The sequence below is a fragment of the Leopardus geoffroyi genome, chromosome A1, assembly GCF_018350155.1.
Source record: "Leopardus geoffroyi isolate Oge1 chromosome A1, O.geoffroyi_Oge1_pat1.0, whole genome shotgun sequence".
In the NCBI taxonomy this organism is placed as follows: Eukaryota; Metazoa; Chordata; class Mammalia; order Carnivora; family Felidae; genus Leopardus; species Leopardus geoffroyi.
The window spans coordinates 69,990,777-70,001,879 of NC_059326.1; positions in this window are offsets into that span (position 1 = coordinate 69,990,777).

Sequence of the window (11,103 nt, forward strand, 5' to 3'; positions counted from 1 at the left end):
AAGACTTTACTCGATGTCTCTGAAGGGTATTGTGATAGGGGAAAATCGAAGCAGTTCCAATGAGAACTCCAAGGAAAGTTCAAGCATTGTAAAATGGATTTTGGATGTTTTGTTGTGTTTTCATGATTAATATTTCCTTCCCAGTCTCTACAGATGGTAACAGGATAACAACCCTTCTCGTTTGTCTTCTGTGCTGTCCTTCAACATCCCTTCTCCCCTAATTCGATACCCTTGAGATTATCAGTTTGGCTATGGCAGTTCTTCTAAAGACGACATTTCCCAGACTCCCTTGCATTTGATGTAGCACTGTGACCACATTCTCGCCAATGGGGCGTGTCTTAAAGTGATGCACATAACTTGCAGAGTGTGGCCCTAAAGAGAGTGTTTCCTTTTCTTTCCCCATCCGTCGTAACTAGAATATACTAGAATGTGGGAACTAGAATTGTCTTCTTGGACAGCAAGAGGGAAGCTATGCCTAGGATGGCAGAGCCACAGAATAGAAGGAAGCTGGGTCCCTGGTTCTGGGAATCCAGTTCCAGACACCCTGCCTAGGTTTCTCTGCAAGAAAATTATACTTCCGTCTAGTTAAATAAAAGTTTCTCTGTTAGCGCAGCCAAATCTAAATCCTACCAACACATCTTCTCACAAGTTTATACTCAGTCCTCGTTGGCCTTATGTTCACTCTGTTCTGTGATCCACTGACCTGGCGTCTTGGTGAATGCCTTACCATACAAAGGAGGCTGACCTCCATCCCTGCTGCCGCATCCTCGGCCCAAGCCCGTATGCTCCCATCCCCATCCAGCTGCTGGCCACGGAGGTCCTTTCCTCCTACCCCAGTGCCTCCCTAACTCTATCAGGCAGAAGAGTCTATTAAGCATTTAAATAAAAATGATTAAAAAGCTTAAAACCCCTTTTTTATTTGAGAGAGAGAACACGAGCAAGGGAGAAGGGCAGAAGGAGAGAGAGAATCTCAAGCAGTTTCCTGCTCAGCACAGAGCGTGACACAGAGCTTGATCCCATGACCTGAGCCAAATTAAGAGTTTGATGCTCAACCGATTGTGCCACCCAGGTGCCCCCCCCCCCACCAAAACCCATATTTTAATGACTGGAAAGATTCCATTCTATACTTTTTAAAAGTATTTTTTAATGATTATTTATTTTTGAGAGAGAGACAGAGAGAGACAGAGAATGAGCAGGGGAGGGGCAGAGAGAGAGGGAGACACAGAATCCAAAGCAGGCTCCAGGCTCTGAGCTGTCAGAACAGCCATGAGATCATGACCTGAGCTGAAGTTAGATGCTTAATAGACTGAGCCACTCAGGCACCCCTAAAAGAATTTTTTTAAAGTTTGTTTGTTTATTTATTTATTTATTTATTTATTTATTTATTTATTTATTTTGGAGAGAGAGAAAGAAAGCATGGAGTTGGAGAGGGGCAGAGAGAGAGGGACAGAGAGAATCCCAAACAGGATCTGCCCTTTCAGCACAGAACCCAATGCAGGGCTCAAACCCATGAACCATGAGATAACGCTCGATCGACTGAGCCAACCAGGCATCCCCTGTTCTATAATGTTTAAATCAACCACTATCATTGGATATTGTTTACCATTATAGAGAATAACAAGCCATGGTAGAAAGAAAATGGGCAGCAGGAAGGGCAGGTGTGACTTTGACTTCCACTCTTTTTAAAAAAAATTTTTTTAACGTTTATTTTTGAGAGAGATGAAGCATGAATGGGGGAGGGGCAGAGAGAGGAGGAGACACAGAATCCGAAGCAGGCTCCACATTCCAAGCTGTCATCACAGAGCCTGATGCGGGGCTCGAACCCACAAGCCACGAGCCGAAGCTGACACTTAACTGACTGAGCCACCCAGGCACCCATTGACTTCCACTCTTAACCGTTCACCAACTGTGATTTTGAGCAAATCATTTCCCCTCCCTGGCCTTCCATTTTCTCATTTGTTTAATAAACACTACAATACCCATCTCTCTGATTTGTCACAAAGGTTAGAGAGAAGTCAGCTAGCACAATAGCGCTCCCACATAGCAGGTTCAACAAAGGGGTGGCGGTGGTACATTGCTGTACAATAATGCTATTTCTGCATACTGGCATTTTTCTTAAATGATAAGAATCCTGCAGTGGGGGATTATTGGTTCAAAGGATAGAATGTTTTTCAGATCCTTGATTCACACTTGGTAGGACTTATCACTGACATTTTTCAAAGTAAGAAACCAAGGCTCAGGGGGGCCTGGGTGGCTCAGTTGGTTGAGCATCTGACTCTTGATGTAGGCTCAGGTCATGATCCTAGGTTCATGGGATCCAGCCCTGAACTGGGCTCTGTGCTGACAGCATGGAGCCTGCTTGGAATTCCCCCCCCCTCTCTCTCTGCCCTTTTCTGCTCTCTCTCTCTCTCTCTCTCAAAATAAATAAATAAACTTAAAAAAAATAAAAAAGAAACCAAGGCTCAGAGAAGTAAAGCAGTTCAGCTAGGGTTTTAGGCCTCATAAATGGTAGAGACCATATTAAACCCGTGTCTTCTAACTTCTGGTCTTGGGCAATTTCTACCAAGTGTCATAGACCCAGAGCCCTAATCTTTGCACTGTGAGAAATGGAATTAATACTGTTTGTGAAAATCAGCTGTGTAATATCACTGGACATTATAATATTACTCATTCTGACCCATCCTCTCAGCAAACTTTTATGGGTGTGTAGCAAGGGAGGGGATGTGGTAGAAAGTCAGCAGCAGCGGTCAGGGAATCGGGGATTCTTCCCAGCCTCGTCATTTACTCCTCATGTTATCTTGGCAGAACAGTCAATATATCCGGGTGACAGTTAACTTATCTGTAAAAACGAGAAGAACTCTGGGTAATTCCAGAAGGTCACTTCTTGTTTAAAGTCCTATCGTTAAGCAGGGTGATGTGGACAAATCTGGGTAATCAAGACTGAAGCAGTCTTCCTACTTTTTCCTATTTTTTAGTAAAATACCTTTTACTAAATATTATGCCACAGCTGAATTAACAGTTGCAAATGTATGTATATTTGTTCACATTTTCTTTCAAAATACACTCAGACTCCAAGAGAGGAGCTCGTGTGTGCATATCCCATAAATGTGTTGAGGATTTGAAGTTGGATCTACTCAACTTTCCACTCCATTTAAGAAAAACGTATCTGTGTAAAGATTAGAAGAAAATGAAAATAAGAAAGCCATGGAATTTGGGGGATGGCATAAGAGTAGAATTTTCTTTTCTTTTTTTTAAGTTTATTTATTTTGAGAGAGAGAGAGAGAGAGAGAATGTGCGCATGCACACCCGTGGGCAGGGGAGGCGCAGAGGGAGAGAGGGAGAGAATCCTAAGCAGGCTCCCCGCTGCCAGTGCAGAGCCGGACTTGGGGCTCATTCTCACGACCGTGAGATCATGACCGGAGCTGAAACCAAGAGTTGAACACTTAACCAACAGCCACCCAGCCGCCCCTCTTTTCTTTCAATTACCCTCAGTGTTGTTTATGCAATGCCAACAACAATAATAATAAAACTTCCTAAGATGCTGGTGGCAAATTCTGGCTTTGAGAACTTTGCCTTGGGGACTTTAAAACAGTAAAGTCTTATTCTTTTTTTTTTTTTTTTTTTTTTTTTTTTTAATATTTTTGGAATTCTGATTAGTTTGAGTCTGGGTGGGTAAACATAATAGATGTGGGTAGCTTTCTCTGAAACTGCCAGCCTGTAAGATGGGAAGATTTCTGCACAGGGCACATTTAAAAAATTTGCTGCATCAACAGGTTTTTGGGATGGAGCAGCAGGGAGGCACCTAAGCCCTCTGAGGAGACGCCCACTTCTTCCAACACCGCCCTCACTCCCGTCTCATTCTCTCTGTGCACCCACCTGAAATTAGAGGCAATTCATGTCAGCGGCTCACCCCGCCCCACCTCTGCGCTGTGATTCTGAAAACACCCGTGGTTCTCATTCAGGGGTGGTTGATCCCTCCACCTCCCACCCCAAGGGGTATTTATCAATGTCTGGAGACATTTTGGGGTGTCATAAACAATGCATGGGACAGGCCCCACAGCAGAGAATGATCCAGCCCAAAATGTCAGTGCTGAGGTTGAGGAACTGTGATTTCGGGCTAAGAGAAGTGAAGATAGGGTGTGGGCTCTGGCCTCGTCCCCTGTGGCTGGCTGTCATTTGCCCAGGGCACAGGAAGTAAGCAAAGGATCATGGGCCAGTCCTTTAGTTCCACCCCAGTGACATCAGCTCCTAGAAATCTAGTGTCGGAGGCTTTGTCCTGATGAAGACTGATCTCGCTGGAATCTGCCCACCTGTGGACACAGGGAGTTGGACCTTGCCCCGAAAAAGTGCCTGTGACATACATTCCTGCTTCTTCGTGCCATTCGCCCTTTCTGTGACACCTGTTTCTCGACACAGTAAGCTTCCTGCAAAACCAGTTTCCCAAGCTGGGCGGCTGAGCCCCAACCGACCGCTTCAAAATCTCTCTTCCTTGATTATGTGGCACAAGAGGGCGTGTGGGCAGGCCCCAGTACCAGGCGAGGGGAAACTGGCTAAGAGGAGAAGCTATCAGAAATGCTCATAAAACAATCAAGCCATAATGAGGAAGTGCAACTAACCCCCGCGCCAACTCCCCCCAAAGGATGGCGATAACATAAGAGCTCCGGGGATTTAGCGGTGGCTCGTCGCACCGAGAAGGGAAAGACAGAGGAAGCAATTGGGCAGAGACCGTGGGATCAAAGAAGAAAAGGGCCCACCAACAGGATAAAATAATGGCCCTGTCTGGAGAGCCAAGAAAGGGAACTGACTACCTGACCACACCCGGCTTGGTGAAAATACTTCTTATACCATCTGGCTCCCTTTATTTCATTTTTTCCGTAAACTCTGTACCCAACGTGGGGCTCAAACTCACAGCCCGAGATCAAAGGTCACATGCTCTTCTGACTGAGCCAGCCAGGTGCCTCGCCATCTGGCTCCTTTTAATTCTGTATTTACAGTACAACTCTGACCTCAATGTGTGTGTGTGTGTTTGAGGTCGTGCTTCTCTGTCGACCAGGTGAAATGAAGACTTGGCTACTTTTACTGCCGGTTAATAAATGAGTATTTTGGTTTTGTTGAGTCCCACCCATTTACCCTTCGGGGGAGTCCGAATCACAGGACCTGTGTGGCCGAGTCTCCTGGAAACAGAGCCAGAGGCCTTTGGCAACTCCCGTGGTGACAAGATGAGGGGCCATCTTGCTTCCGGTTGAGGGACGGGGGAGTCCTTCATTCTCAAGGCATTAAAAATGGTTTTCAGCACGAGTGGCTCTCTGTGCACGCATAGGCCCTTGTCAATCCCTTGTGGTTGATGACATCGTGGAGGGAAGATAGAGAATAAGGCCTCTGTACCACCAGGTCATGTGGCTCTTCCTCTTCCGTGGAAGAGATTTGGCATTCCCATGAGTCCAGCCAAATCTTATTCATTAATCAAGACAGTTAGGGGTAAGGAAAAGGGAGAGGCTTTTAAATACAGAGGAAAGGGACAGATGGATGAACCCGAGCAGGTCAGTAGGCACAAAAGGTTTTCCTAGTGTTAGAACTCGGCAAAATCTCGTGGGCAGTTGGCAAGGCCAAAGTGGTTAACCGAGCAGGGACCAGGTGAGGCATCCTTTCTCAGGCTTGTGCAGGGAAAGGCCCCCTGACATTCTGAGCCCTGTGCACATGCCTCCCCCACTGGTTTAGGCCTTCTTCTAGCTGCTCTGACCACCAGCTTCTGGATTTCTGCACTTTCGGAGCTTCTGCTCAGGACTTTGGCTTCACCCAGTGGATTGGGCCTTTTCAGATTCCGGGGATGCTTCTCCAGTCTGGATCCCCCAACTGGCTTTATCCCATCCAGACCTGCCTGGAAAGCTTAGACGGATTCAATGCCCAGGCCTCACCAGAGGTAAATGACTGAATGTTTTGTTCCTTCCGCCAGATCCCACATGCTTAATCTGAGATCAGTGCAACGGAGAGAAGGAGTCTGAGCTGGGTCGGTAGGAAAATACCACCTGTACGGTGACAGGTGAATCTTAAGGCCCCAGAGAGCCCGTGAAAGGCAGGCATTGTGGTACGAAGACTGCACAGCAACCGGGAAGGGGTACGTGTAGCCAAGTGTCTCCATGAAATAGCACAGGAATGTGCACGACGCCACAGACACACGTCTCAGAGCCTGCGCTGTACTGGAGTCTCCAGTCCTAGTTCTGCTGACATTGGAGGCGAGAGTCCGGAAGGCTCAACTTGAGCCAAGGTTTCCTAATGGTTCTCAATGACCCTAAAGAACGAGAGCCGCAGGGGAAAGCACCGTACGCTTGGGACATAACCCTGCACCAAAAAGTTGCATCAGGTTTGCGGGATTAATGATGGGTTTTTCTTACTGCCCACTTTTTTGCTACTGCTATTTTACGTTTCCAGCGAAAATTATTTTGCTTTTACAATGAAAAATAAAATAAGTGAAAACAAACATAAATAAGTAAAGAGTTAAGATATGTAAACAAAAAGGAGGAAATGAGGAATTGGATGGAGAAGGACCTAGAGGGGCACCTGGGTGGCTCAGTCGGTCAAGGGTTGGAGCTCAGCTCAGGTCATGATCTCACGGTTCCCGAGTTCAAGCCCCGCGTTGGACTCACTTCTGTCAGAGCAGAGCCCACTTAGGGTCCTCTGTCCCCCACTCTCTCTGCACCTTCTCCTTTCTCTGTCTCTCTCTCAAAAATAAATAAAAACACTTAAAAAAAAAATAAAGACCTAGAGAAAGGGGCATAGGTAGGCAGCCTGATGAAGACAGGACCTGCCAGGGGCAGCCAGAGAAGGGGAGGAACTTTAGATCCAGACTTACGACACCTGGGTTGGATGCCAGTTCTGTGCTACCAGCCATTATCTTGAGGTGAGACGCTGAGCCTCAGGTTTTTGTGAAATCCGAATTTAATACCTGCTGGCGTCATGCCAGCCCCCGTCCTCAGTGCTTTACCCACATCCTCTCATCCGATCATCGCAGAAACATGTTGCGATCGATGCAATTATCATCCAGTTTTCCAGATAAGGAAGCGAGAGACAGAGAGTAACTTGCCCAGAGACGCTAGGAAGTGCCAGCACCGGGAAATAAGTAGGAATGTGCTTCGGGAAGCTCACAGGGCTGCATGTCAGGAGGCAGCCAGTGTTTTCCTAGTGGCTGAGTAATTCCCTTGATCCCTTTGGCCCCTTCTCTGCACTATCATCCGCTCTCTTCCCAAAGGGCTGCTTTCTCTGAGATCGACACCGCCTGAGACAGACTCCGAACTGGCTCCGCTGGGAAAATGCCATCCCTCCGGTGACAGGAAAGTATGGTCACAGGGAAGCCCCGTAGAAGCCAGCATCCTCACGCCACATCTGCCCTGTGACTCTGAGGTATTACCTGCTCTTCAGCCAGAGCTTGGGTTACAGTGTCGGCACAGCTGGGCTCCAGTCCCAGACCAGCCACCTGCCGGCCGTGCGGCATCTCATTCAACCCACGAGTTGAACCCACTCGTTCAATCCATCTGCCTGCCATGCTTGCTGCTCTTGGGGATGCCTGGGTCTTTCAAAAGCCCTGCAGGGGATTCTAAGGTCCAGCTAGCATTGACGCTCGCTCCCAACTTTTCTTTCCTTGCGTGTAAAAGGAGAGGAACCACTTATAATCCAAACTTATTTCATGAGTACCTGTTAGGCATTTTCTCACATATCTCTCAGGAAAAACCCAGGAATCCAGCACCACATATCCCCTATTTCATGCCGAGTCTCTGCTTAGTGGCAGAACCGAGCCCCAAACCCAACTGTTCAGCCACTAACAATTCTTTCCACGCCTGACATCTATCAACGTGTATTTGTCTCACACAGTTGTTCTGAGTATTAGCCAAGAAACTCCCAGCACAATGCGTGACGCATAAGCCAACAAATGTAAAATCCTTAATTAGTAACTTGAGATGGGAATTTATTTTAACCTACATCTTCCCAGATCTCTTGGAGTGCTCTATTTTTTTTTTTTTTTTTAAGGCAAGGCAATGTGTTCCTCTTCAGTGATCACTAGCCATGTAAAATTCAAAATCAGGGAACTTACCTCCAATTCAAAATCAGGGAACTTACCTCCAAACCAGGATTTCCCAGGCCAACTTTGCTCAGCCACAGTCTGACTTGGGTGGTCCTTTGGGGCCACTACAACATGGTCTGTTTCCTGGAGTAGAACACATTGGCCTTCCAGAAGGGTGGGGGTGCTTGGAAGTGGTGGTGACCCCACGCAGCCTGTGCCGTACCCCCTTCGTCTTCGTGTGGCTCTTGTTTCAGGAAATGTTGGCCTCTTGTCTCTGGTGATCCAAGTATCTGCAATGACTTCCTGATGCAGGACAGAAATCCAAGGCTATGGTCATGGCCTGTCAGCCCAGTGGGCCAGCTGAGGGCTGTGAACCCTCCCGGTGACCATCTGGATCATAAGCAGGCATGTAAAGGGCACAATGTGTCAATAAACCTTCCTTGAAACATCACCCCCCTTCTCCCCAGCACACATCACCTGCGTGCCTCAGAATCACCTGTAGAGCTTGTTAAAGCACTCATTTCTGGCCCCATGCCGAGAGTTTCTTTCTTCTCCTTCTTTCTTTTTTTAGTGTTTGTTTATTTATTTTAAGTGAGAAGCGGGGGTGGGGGGGCACAGAGAGAGAGAGAGAGGGAGAGAAAGAATCCCAAGCAGGCTTCCCACTGTCAGCGCAGAGCCCTACCTGGGGCTTGATCCCACAAACTGTGAGATCATGACCTGAGCGGAAATCAAGAGTTGGACATTCCACTGACTGAGCCACCCAGGCGGTCCCAGAGTTTGATTGAGTACAGCTGTGCATTTTGAACCTGTTCTCAGATGCTGCTGATCCAAGGACCACACTTTGTGACCCACTGAACTAGAGAGACAGCTGTCATGATTGCCTGGCTTTGTGAGGCTGCCTCTTGCAGATGCCAACAATGGCTCTGAGGCAACCTCATGGCTGGCCTGGCCCAGGGGCTCCTCCTCCCCTGGTCATCTGAGGCCAGAAGCCACTAGGGAGGCACAGGAGGCAGTGATGTGCAGACCAGGACCAGGAGGCTAGGGACTCGAGTGCACTGCGTCGGGTGACACCCAAGGCTGGACAGGGATGGTCTGCAGCTAAGGAAGTCTTACGTGCTGGTAGTGATAGTGATATCAAAGTCCAGGGACAAGTGCAGGGCTCAAACATCGAGAATGTCTTACAAATAATGGCAGATTGGGATTGCGACGCTGAGGAATGGGGAGGCCACCCCCAAAACTGATCCTTGAGCAGAAGGACTCGATATTCTGCATGCTTTACACTCTGGGTGTGAAGGCAGCAGAAAGGTGGGCATTGTCCTGTGCTCGCAGGGGAACATGTCATACTGAAGGGAGACTCAGGAGACCATGGTGCTCTGCTCCTGACTAGGGCTGAGACAGAGGGGCTCGGAGTCCCAGGAAGCAACTCTGGCAGAGACATGTGAAAAACCCCATGTGATGGACATATGCCTGTTGCCATGGGAACCCTAAAAAGAATTCCTTGGAGGTTGCAAGACATTGATCTTGAGAAACCGTTTTGGTAGCAGAGTCTGACGTGGATGGCTTTCGCACAGTTTAGACGATTAACACTCAGGTCTCTTTCGGGTCGATCTAGAACTGGCCACTGCTTTGTATCTGCTGGTCCTGTCCCAACCCCAGACGTCACCTTCATTCACTTGGAAATTGCACTGTGTTCTTTTACAGAATGATTAAGAGCAACGAGGTGGCAAAGCTGAGGTCAGGAATGGTTAACGGTTTCCCTGTGGTACACAGCGAAGCGCCCGCAGAGCCTGAGTCTCTCCCAGGCTCTTCCATTAATCATTCAGGCTCCCTTTGACATTTCCAGACCAAATGAGGACACGCTGCCTTGAAGAACGAATATGACCTAGCCTAGGAGTTATCATTTTTTTTTCTTAACAGAAAGCTACACTGCCTCATTACAATAAAAAAGCCATTTTCCACTAACCGCCCATTAGTTGGTAACTCGTTTCTATCGGAGCATCTTAATATCATTAAATCGGCAGGTGCTCCAAAGGTGCTGGTATCCAGGTCAGAGGAGGCTCCTCCTTTGGAGCGAGAGAATCCCAGGATCCAAGTGCTTACCATTCTCCAGGGGTCACACGTATTCTTTTGGTCTCTCCCCTCTGTCTTCTTCCTGATGGAGTTTCAATTCCATCGCAAACCGTATTGGTGAAAATAAGGTTCGGTGGTAGATAGGAAGCATTAGGATGCATAAGCACAAGGATGGAACAGGAAGTGAAAGAATCCCAGTGTGGAGACTGACAGTTACAAATGAGCAAGACTGAGAAACTCTCCCAGGGCAGATAATAGTTCCAACATTGTGCTTGTACTAAGTGGAGCTTGGCACAGAATGATAGAGATGGGGAGTTTGATAATAATGCTCAACATGTCTCCTAGGAGGGATTTTTGAAAGCATTTCTCTCCTAACTCACAAAAGGTCTGCACAGTGGATTTCAGTGCATTTGCCGGGCTGAGGATTCACACGGGTGTCATTTTGAGAACGTTCTCAGACCAAGCAGACGTTACTGCTGTCACTGGTCAACTGGGACAGCCCTCAATCCATTTTTTTGGCTACATTTTGAAGACAAGATGAAATCCGAACATGACCATTTTACGCAGTGGTGTCAGCCCCATAGATGCTTGCTGGTGTTGCTTGGTCCTCGTCTTTGTTTTCACCCAATGCCTCAATTCTGGAAGGCCTACGGGATTTTTGAGGACAGTAACAAAAACACACAAAAGATGAACAATACTGGAGTTAGCAAGGACGTCTGGCCCAACCCAATCTCTGATAGGTTCAGACGTTTGGGGGCCTGGTCTCATATGTTTATAATCCCCGTAGTATCCCACACAGCTGAGTTAACACTCAGGTGGGAGAATCACTTTTAGTGAAACAGGAGTCTTTCTCTGAAGGCTTTAGCATAAAGGATGAAGGCAAGGGACATCTCCTCTGGATATTTTCATGGAAAGTTATTCCATTTCATGAAGGAAGAGCTGGAGAAAGTGCACAAAACTCTATCCCTTGGGGTCTG